Here is a 10,000-nt window from a genome sequence, read left to right as displayed (position 1 = left end):
GAGTAGCTTCTCCAGAGTCTTTCCCAGGACATCCAGCAGGCAGATCGGTCTATACGACTTAGGGACTGTAGGATCTTTATTCGGATCTTTCTTAATAATGACGACCTCCGCAGTTTTCCATTTCGTTGGGAAGCGTTGAGTTTCTAAGCAGTGGTTGAAAATAACTGTGAGACATGGAGCCAACTTACGTACCAGATGCTGCAGGACCTCCGCAGGAATTGCGTCTGGTCCTGGAGCCTTCCGCCTGGCGAAGGAATTTACTGCATTTACTACCTCCTCCTGTGAGAAGGGGTAGACATTTAATTCATTATAGTATGGCTCCTCAGCTGCCTGTCTCAGCATGGCTTGCCTTTCAGTGTCGTTTCCTCGATCGTCATCTGGCAAGAGAACTCTGAGTAATTCCTCAGCAGTCTGTTGCCAGTTTGTCGTCATTATATCTGTGTCCGCTATCCTCACTGTTGACAGGAGCATTGGTGAGTGGATCTTCTCCCTCACAATCTTGTATGGAACCCCCCAGGGGTCCAAAACAAGATGCGAGTGGACAAAGTCCTCCCAACTTTTCTGTCTGTGCTTTATCAAGGATTCCTGAAAATTTCTTTTTTGCCTCCTGTAAATTGCCAAGTGATACTGTCTTGCGTCCTGGGTAAAGGCCCGTTGATAGAGACGACGAGCTCTCCTCATACCCTGCCGAAGCCTGGTAAGCTCAGGAGTCCACGGAGCTGTCGCTCTGCGGATGTACCTCTTCTTTAATGGCACAGAGGCAGCAACAGCCGTCTTTATAGAGGTTACAAGAACTTCAACTGCTTCATCGAGGACAAAAGCATTATTTACTAACTCTGGAGGATGGAACTCCGCCTCGAGCAGGTCCCAATTGGCTTTCCCATAGTCTAATTGCATTATCCATTCGTCAGAAACATGTACTACTCCTAGTGAAATTACAAATTCTATCAAGTTATGATCACTTGTTGTGTGTCCATCGTGTACATGCCAGTTTCTGATCTTATCTCTTACATTTTCCGTGGATAATGTTACATCAATATGTGATTCTGCACCCGCTCTACTTCTGTATGTGGGTGGATTTCCAGGTAGGTTCTCCACCTGGAGGTGGTGCTCCATTATCAGGTCCTCGAGTGCACTACCTCGAGCATCTTGTACAGGACTATGCCACAACGAGGATTTGGCATTGCTGTCCATAGTTATTATTACTAGATTTCCTTGTAGCGCTCTCAGGACACGAGAGAGATGTTGCAAATAGGGTTCAATGTTATCTCTAAATTGGCAATAAACATTTACTAAATACCAGGTCGTGTTCATTAGATTAACTTGAACTACTGAGATATGAGAAGTACAAAATTGTGTTATAACAGTTGTTTTAATTAATTTGTTCAAAATTATTATGGTAGACATGGGATTTGCCCCTGTTGAGATAACCTGAGCCGTCACAGGAAAGCCAGTGACCTTGCCAGAGGCGGAGTAAGGCTCCTGTATTAGTATTATATCTACCTCGTTTTCTTCAGTCATTTTTCTAAGTTCCTGTGTGACGGTATTACTTCTCATAGCATTTAATTGATAAACCTTGACGGATGCCATTACGGATGTCTAGTATAATAGTGATCTTCAGGCCACTTCTTGTAGGGATCAAAACCAATTCTCCCGTACATCATTACCATCTCTCTATAAAGCTTTTCTATGTCAAAAACCCTGCCCCGTCTTTGAAAGACCCTGTGAACTAGAATCAGTAACTCTTTGTGATCACATGGCAGATTTAAAGATGCCAGCTGTATGCAATCAACGTCCTCCAGAGTTGGAAATGTTATTTTCTTCCCGTTTGGGTGCCCAGCACGTACAAGCTGTCTCAGAGCAACCATCAAAGTAGACGGCTCCTCTAGTCGTGATAACTTTATTGCGTCTTCACACATATTGTATATATCTCTGGGAGGACATGCATTATATGTTTGTTTATCTACTTTGTTACAAGGTGTATCTACAGACTGGGATAGGGCTAGCATCTGCAAAGGACCACCACCTGACACCAAATTATCTATCAAAATATCTACACTACGTGTTTGGTCTGCTTCTGTACTCGCCGAGGGCGCCGTCCTCTCTTCTTCCTCGACCGGCAAGGATTCAGCTGTCGCTGGCCCCGCGCTGCTCGCACCTCCAGTAGCCCCCAATGCCACAGGTGGCACAGGGGGCCCATCCCGGGCCGATTCTGACCTGTTGGAAATTAACCTCCACCAACGCTCCGCGTCCCTTGCTTTCTTGCTAGGAGATTTATGGTTCTTTTTCGCACCCTTCTTATGGTTCTCCATAATCGGTGCGTTGTATCTGTCGTTGCAATAGTAGTTTGTATGTCGCACATTCCTTTCCAGGTGTGCGACATGTTCTCTTTCTGTACATGCAAGGTATGCAGACCGGGGGGGAGGCCTGTCTTGAACAGTTTTTCTTGTCATGGCCGTCATGGCCACAATGTGCACAGACTGAATTTTTAATTTCACAGTACTTGGCCACATGGCCGTAATCTTGACATTTGGTACATCTAGGTACCGCTGTGTAGTCTTTTATGGAAACTGCACTGTACCCAACGTACAGTCTATTGGTCTTAATTATAATTTTCCTCATCTCTGGTGCTATTTCCGCAACGTGATGTACAGTTGTACGATCACGAGGACCAGTCTTAAATCTCAGTTTAAACTTTTCTAAGAATTCCTCTCGTTTCATCTGTTCTTCGAAATTTTGTGTGTAAATGCAATCCATGATATCATCCTGTGTCATGTATGTCGGTATGTCATATAACATCATTAGTGGACGCCTTTTTCGCGGTTTCTCACAAGTGAAGTGCTGTTTTAACTGTGGATTATTTATTAGTTTGTCTGAATCTTCTGGGGAGGCTACTTCTACAATTAATAAATTTTTTGTTGTTCTTACTGCATTTATTCTTATTTTATCTTTCTTTGGGTTTATACTTTTTTCAAAGTTTTCTTTTGCTTTCTTTATATCCTCTCCCTTTTTTGGTTTAACAAACAAGGTCGGGACAACTTTCTCAACGTTCTGCTTTATTACCTCCTGCACTTTTTGTCTCACTGTAGAAGTTGCAGCAGCTGCTGCATATGTCTTAACAGGCTTTTGTAGTTCTTTTCTTAGTCTCTCGTTTTCGGCTTGTACTTCAGAGTACTTGCCTTCTAGTCGCGCGTGGGCTAACGCCCATTGCGCAATAGTCTCCTTGAGCACTCTTACTTGCTCGGCATTTATTTTGCCGTGTTTTACACTTCGATCGAATAATCGAAGGAAGTGTGAATGTCGGTCAACGACCGACATATCATCGCCCACGTCATCCTCGAAAATAGGAGCATCATGCTCCGAAGCGCCAGCATCACTCTCTTTGTCGTCAGCCATGATTTTTAAGAGAGTGAGAAAAAGAAGACCCGTCTGATAACCCCCGACCGGTTCCACGGGCATGAGGGGGGGCAAAGCAGCTTGTCCACCAGTCCTGCCCCGGGACCAAGGGCATTTTATCTAGCTGCATAGGTTAAGGGCGCCGTTCCCAACGTCCTTGTCCTCCTCGCCAGCCGTGTCTCCCGAGATTTCTCCCGTCCCTTCCCCGCCGAGTGCCCCCCGCACTCCGGGAAGGCGGATTCACCTCCCGCGCTTCACCTCTTACTAGGCCAGGTTCCCACCTAATGGCCTAGGACCCGGTCCTACTCAGGTGCCGGGCCGGTCCCCCAGACTTTCAGAAGATCGCGCCCATCTAACCTAGCCGCTCGATGTCACCACCTCACGGTTTGACGGAACGTGCCTCAAGGCACGGCGAAAGGCCCTCGGCGGCTCGGGTCGCGATCCCTCCCAGGCAGGCACGGCTGACGGAAACCGGGCGCAGATGCACGGTAGGCGCTCCGGGGACTTTTAACGTCGTCCAAGACGTGAGGAACTGCGGCAGGAGGACCGCAGGGTTCCGGGATCGTCGTGAGACTTACCCTCATACCCTCGCCCAACCACCGCGCTCAACTCAGGGGAGACAGGTGTTGTGTCTCCCGTAACGCAGCTTCCCCTGCGCCATGCACCCTTTGCTTTCGCTTGGGTTGGGGGCATTTAACGTCCTGCCAGGACGGGAGTTTTACGTCCTACCTTGACACACGACAACCCACACCTATCGACGCAGCCCGGAAGGTGTTAAAGGAGTCAGTCCGGGTCTTATATGTGGAGTTTTACATCAACGAGACGGTGCGGCACTCAAACCCGAGTTACGTTCCCCGGAGGGTCTCCACACGTACTGGGGGATCATGACCGACCATGTCTCACCCACCGCTTTTGATAATTCACGGTGGGCCAGTGCGGACCAGTGTGGGTTGCACCCAGTTAAGGGCTAGCCTTTTAACGTCATGCATGGACGGCCCTTCCCGTGTTAGCTTCACCCCATCTTGTGGGGGTACTGAGCCCCAGGGCCACGTCAAGGCCACGGGATAGGACATTACGGTCCCCGCCCCACTCAGGTTCCTCTGAGCCCTGCTGAAGACAATACTTTCAGGGAATCAGAGGGTCTCCTGGCGGTTTTAACCCAGTTATCGGGAGGCAACACACCTCCCCCGGGTGGCGCCACGCAGACCGCTTTCCCAGGGAGTAGATAGGGACAGCGGGAATCTCGTTAATCCATTCATGCGCGTCACTAATTAGATGACGAGGCATTTGGCTATAAAGCCGTCTTTATTCACAAATACAGTGAATAACACAAGGTAATAACACACTCTTAAACTATTGCGCCTTGCTCCCCGAGAGGAGCTCACAAGGGCGCCGGTTACCGATGTTGTGTAACCGCTTTTACCTTAATATTAAACACAGTATAAACAATTAAACATACAAGAAATGAATAAAGAACGGAATTGCTCCCGATATTGAAGCCCCGGGAGTCGGGGCAAACTAACCTAAATCTAACCAACTAACTAGCCTACGCCCTCCCTGTACTTCGGCCTGTTCGACGTCATATTTTCGAACAGGCCGAAGATCCATGTCGTTCCACAGAGCACCCGCGTGCTGATGGTGCTTAACTCCCGCCTGCGGAAGCCAAGTTGTAGGAGCTGGCGGGCTGATGTAGGTGCCCAAGTCCCCCTCCAGTTCAGGGTCACTGTTCTAAACTGTATGCTGCTGGCTGCAGGTCGGAGAGCGCCGACGGCTTGCCGCACCGACGGGACGTCGTATTTCGCCGCCTTCTGCCGGTGACACCAGTCGGTGTCAAGATGGTCGCCGACGATTTGTGCGTCGATGACATGCACCACGCCGTCCTTAGACGCCACAACGTCGGGCTTGCGGACTCCCTCTGGTGTTCGAAGGTGTGGCTCGACAGACACGTCGAACCCTCGTTGAGCCAGCCCGCGCGCGACGTATTTCACAACCGCGTCGTGTCGTCGGACCCGGGCTCGGCTGGTCAGCCCGCAGCCCTGGACGACGTGGTTCGCGGTCTCGACGGCGTTGCATCTTGCGCGACACATCTTCTCCCTGTCTCGGCCGCGACTCCTGCGCGCCTTGGATGGTATAGCGTTAATGCGCGTGCGGATGCACGCGACGTAGTCACGGCCAGACAGGAAGCGACTGGTGTCCTCGACCCAGCTATGTTGGCCTGATGTCCTGGCTGACGACGAGAGAGCTGCCCCGTCGAAGGAAATATGCAGGCGCGCCGCCCACATCTCACCAACTTTTGCAGCCGTTGGCAGCAGATGGCCCTCCCACGTGAGGTGTCGTTCAAGCGCCGCCACTTCGTGTCGTGCCTCCCCCAGGTCTGCGTCGGTGGTGGTGGTCTCGAGCTGCAACAGGGTGAGGAGCCTGCCCCGCCTCAGGGTTGGCCCTGTCCAGCGGGCTGATGGAATCCCAAGGCCCCCATGGGCAATTGGAGCGTGAAAGTAGCCCAAGGGGGTGTCGGCTGGGAGGCGGAACCATCTCCTCACGGCGGCTCGAACACAGTTGTCCATGGCCTTGAGCGCACCGATGCGGGTGCGACTCAGTGCTAGGCCATGATACAGGCCCGGGAGAAGGACCTCACGAAGTGCAAAGAGCCGCTGCTGCGGCTTCAGCGGCGCCCGCGTGATGATCGACAGCTGCTCCTCGATGTGGTGCCTCGGATGGAAGAGACACCGCCCAGAGGAGGAGAACTGCAGTCCCAGGTAGCGGAAGGTCTCACCCACTCCCAACGCCGGCATGGTGGTTTCGCCGGCCGTGAAGGTGACGCTCGCATCCACTTTCACTTTCTTCTCGCGGCCGGACGCCACGAGTGCGAGGGTGAGACACTTCCGCGGGTTAACACGCAGCCCCAGCTGGTCGAGGGCTGCTACTGCTGCGTTGATAAGGGACTGCAGGCCCCCCCTCGTGGAGGCGAAGAGCAGGATGTCATCCGCGAAGGCCGCCGCGTTCGTCTGGCGGCCCAACACCTTGACACCTACGTGTGAGGGCAGCTGATCTAGAACATAATCAACAGCGAAATTGAACAGGAGAGGGGACAGAGGATCTCCTTGCCGAACACCTCTTGCTGGCCGCACGGCCGGGGACTCGTCGCCACCCCCCGCAATTACCGTCGTGCTGTCCGCATAGCAGCCCTCGACGTAGTCAATGAATTCGTCCGGCAGACCATGGGCTTTAAGCACAGGACGCAAAGCCGCATGGTCCAACGAATCGAACGCCTTGGACACATCGAGGGATGCCATGAACACAGAACGACAGCGGCGGACGGCGCCGACGAGTATCCGGTCGAGTAGGAAAGTGTTCTCCAGCATCCCATCCCTTGGGATGAAAGCCCGCTGACGTTCGTCCACAGCACACATCTGCATAAGGCGAGTCGCCAGAACCTTATGGAAGGTTCGGGCTAGCACCGAGCAGACGGTGATGGGCCGAAAGTCAGCGGGGGATGCTGGGGCGGCTGTCTTAGGCAGCAAAGAGGTCCTGGCTCGGAGGAGGGAAGGGGGGAGCTTGCGGGTAAGCAGGAAAAGGTTTAGGAGTTTGGTGGTGACCTCCGCTGGAAGGCGGCGCAGCTGCACCGGCGAGAGGCCGTCAGGGCCGGCAACGGAGCCTCTGGGCGGCAGGGCGGCCGCAACCTCTTCTGCAGTGATCGGCCTCCATAGGCGCTCAAAGTCAACAGACTCCGAGCGCGGGAGAAGCCGGTCGGGAATGGAGCCAGCGTTGGAAGGTGGCTCTGTCGTGAAGAGGCTGCGCCAGAAGTCCACCAGCCCAGGGATGTTCGACGGCGGCTGGAGCAGGGTGCCATCCAGGAGACCACGCACGCAGCGCGCGCGATTCTTCCTGAAGGCATCCTGACATCTGGCATATTCCCACCGGCGGCGCTTCCGCTTGGAGAGCGGAGGGCCACCACCAGACCGCTGCTTGGATGGCGGGCGCAACGTCTTGCTCTTCCTTGCTCCTGCTTCCTCAGAGCCGACAGCACGGAGGGCCTCAGGCAGCCCAGCCGCGACCACTGCCAACGGCGTACCCGGCCCCAAACACGCAAGGTCGTCCAGGGCCGAGAAGCGCGCGGCCGACCGCGGCAGGCCGGCGAGGTGCCTCCATATAGCTTCGTCGACTACAGATGTTTGTGGCGGGCGCTCAAGCTCCGGCGGAGAGGGTGGCCCCTCCGGCAGCGACTCCGGGACGGGTGAATGGCGCAGACCATGCTGCGTCTGTTGTTCCCGCCTCAGCTCCTCTACGTATTCCCGCACCATCGTCCTGTGTGCCACCGTCCTCCTCCTGCACTTGATGGCATCCAGGGTACGGTGCGGAAACAGGGGTAGAAGCTCCTGGTTTGCAAAGAGGACTTTGGAGTCACTGGCACAGAGAAGCCTAGCCTCCGCCAGGGCGAGCTCCCGCATTTCTTCTTCCGCCCACCGAGCTCTCTTCCTATCGGTTATAATCTCCGCATTTGCCGCTTCCGGATGGGCGCGGCGGCGGTGTTGTCCGAGCCCGATCTTGCTGCGGAAGGCACGGCTGCAAATGCTGCAGTGGAACCATGGCTCCACGGCCTGCTCTACTTCAGGGAGGGTTGGCAGGCTAGCAGTCGGGACTGTTGGGCCGGGTCCTTCAGCGGAAGGCCCGGTACCCGTGTTTTCTTCTCTTGTTGTCCCAACATTAAGGGTTTTGCGATGGAGGGCTGGTAACCCCCCAAAGCCCCAAGTGCGGACTTCCACTCTGCTTACCAGTCCTATCAAGGACTGGCGTATCGGCGGGCCCACGGGAAGGGGGGAAGCCGCAGGCAAGGAGAGGCTAAGAGGGCATGGCCCATGTATTGCGCTTCACTTGCCCAGTAACTATGAGAGTCATAGTTACTCCCGCCGTTTACCCGCGCTTGCTTGAATTTCTTCACGTTGACATTCAGAGCACTGGGCAGAAATCACATTGCGTCAACACCCGCTAGGGCCATCGCAATGCTTTGTTTTAATTAGACAGTCGGATTCCCCCAGTCCGTGCCAGTTCTGAGTTGATCGTTGAATGGCGGCCGAAGAGAATCCGCGCACCCGCGCGCCCCCGGAGGAGCACGCTAAGGCGGACGCGGCCTCGCAGCAAGGAAGATCCGTGGGAGGCCAAGGCACGGGACCGAGCTCGGATCCTGCACGCAGGTTGAAGCACCGGGGCGCGAACGCCGCGCAGGCGCGCGCATCCTGCACCGCCGACCAGCACGAGGCCGACCAACGGCGAGAGCAGACCACGCCCGCGCTAAACGCCCGCACTTACCGGCACCCCTACGGCACTCACCTCGCCCAGGCCCGGCACGTTAGCGCTGACCCACTTCCCGACCAAGCCCGACACGCCCCGATCCTCAGAGCCAATCCTTATCCCGAAGTTACGGATCCAATTTGCCGACTTCCCTTACCTACATTATTCTATCGACTAGAGGCTCTTCACCTTGGAGACCTGCTGCGGATATGGGTACGAACCGGCGCGACACCTCCACGTGGCCCTCTCCCGGATTTTCAAGGTCCGAGGGGAAGATCGGGACACCGCCGCAACTGCGGTGCTCTTCGCGTTCCAAACCCTATCTCCCTGCTAGAGGATTCCAGGGAACTCGAACGCTCATGCAGAAAAGAAAACTCTTCCCCGATCTCCCGACGGCGTCTCCGGGTCCTTTTGGGTTACCCCGACGAGCATCTCTAAAAGAGGGGCCCGACTTGTATCGGTTCCGCTGCCGGGTTCCGGAATAGGAACCGGATTCCCTTTCGCCCAACGGGGGCCAGCACAAAGCGCATCATGCTATGACGGCCCCCATCAACATCGGATTTCTCCTAGGGCTTAGGATCGACTGACTCGTGTGCAACGGCTGTTCACACGAAACCCTTCTCCGCGTCAGCCCTCCAGGGCCTCGCTGGAGTATTTGCTACTACCACCAAGATCTGCACCGACGGCGGCTCCAGGCAGGCTCACGCCCAGACCCTTCTGCGCCCACCGCCGCGACCCTCCTACTCGTCAGGGCTTCGCGGCCGGCCGCAAGGACCGGCCATGACTGCCAGACTGACGGCCGAGTATAGGCACGACGCTTCAGCGCCATCCATTTTCAGGGCTAGTTGCTTCGGCAGGTGAGTTGTTACACACTCCTTAGCGGATTCCGACTTCCATGGCCACCGTCCTGCTGTCTTAAGCAACCAACGCCTTTCATGGTTTCCCATGAGCGTCGATTCGGGCGCCTTAACTCGGCGTTTGGTTCATCCCACAGCGCCAGTTCTGCTTACCAAAAGTGGCCCACTTGGCACTCCGATCCGAGTCGTTTGCTCGCGGCTTCAGCATATCAAGCAAGCCGGAGATCTCACCCATTTAAAGTTTGAGAATAGGTTGAGGTCGTTTCGGCCCCAAGGCCTCTAATCATTCGCTTTACCGGATGAGACTCGTACGAGCACCAGCTATCCTGAGGGAAACTTCGGAGGGAACCAGCTACTAGATGGTTCGATTAGTCTTTCGCCCCTATACCCAGCTCCGACGATCGATTTGCACGTCAGAATCGCTACGGACCTCCATCAGGGTTTCCCCTGACTTCGTC

The sequence above is a fragment of the Schistocerca piceifrons genome, unplaced genomic scaffold, assembly GCF_021461385.2.
Source record: "Schistocerca piceifrons isolate TAMUIC-IGC-003096 unplaced genomic scaffold, iqSchPice1.1 HiC_scaffold_954, whole genome shotgun sequence".
In the NCBI taxonomy this organism is placed as follows: domain Eukaryota; kingdom Metazoa; phylum Arthropoda; class Insecta; order Orthoptera; family Acrididae; genus Schistocerca; species Schistocerca piceifrons.
The sequence above is the reverse complement of the archived record's forward strand: the minus strand, read 5'-3'. Positions refer to the sequence as shown.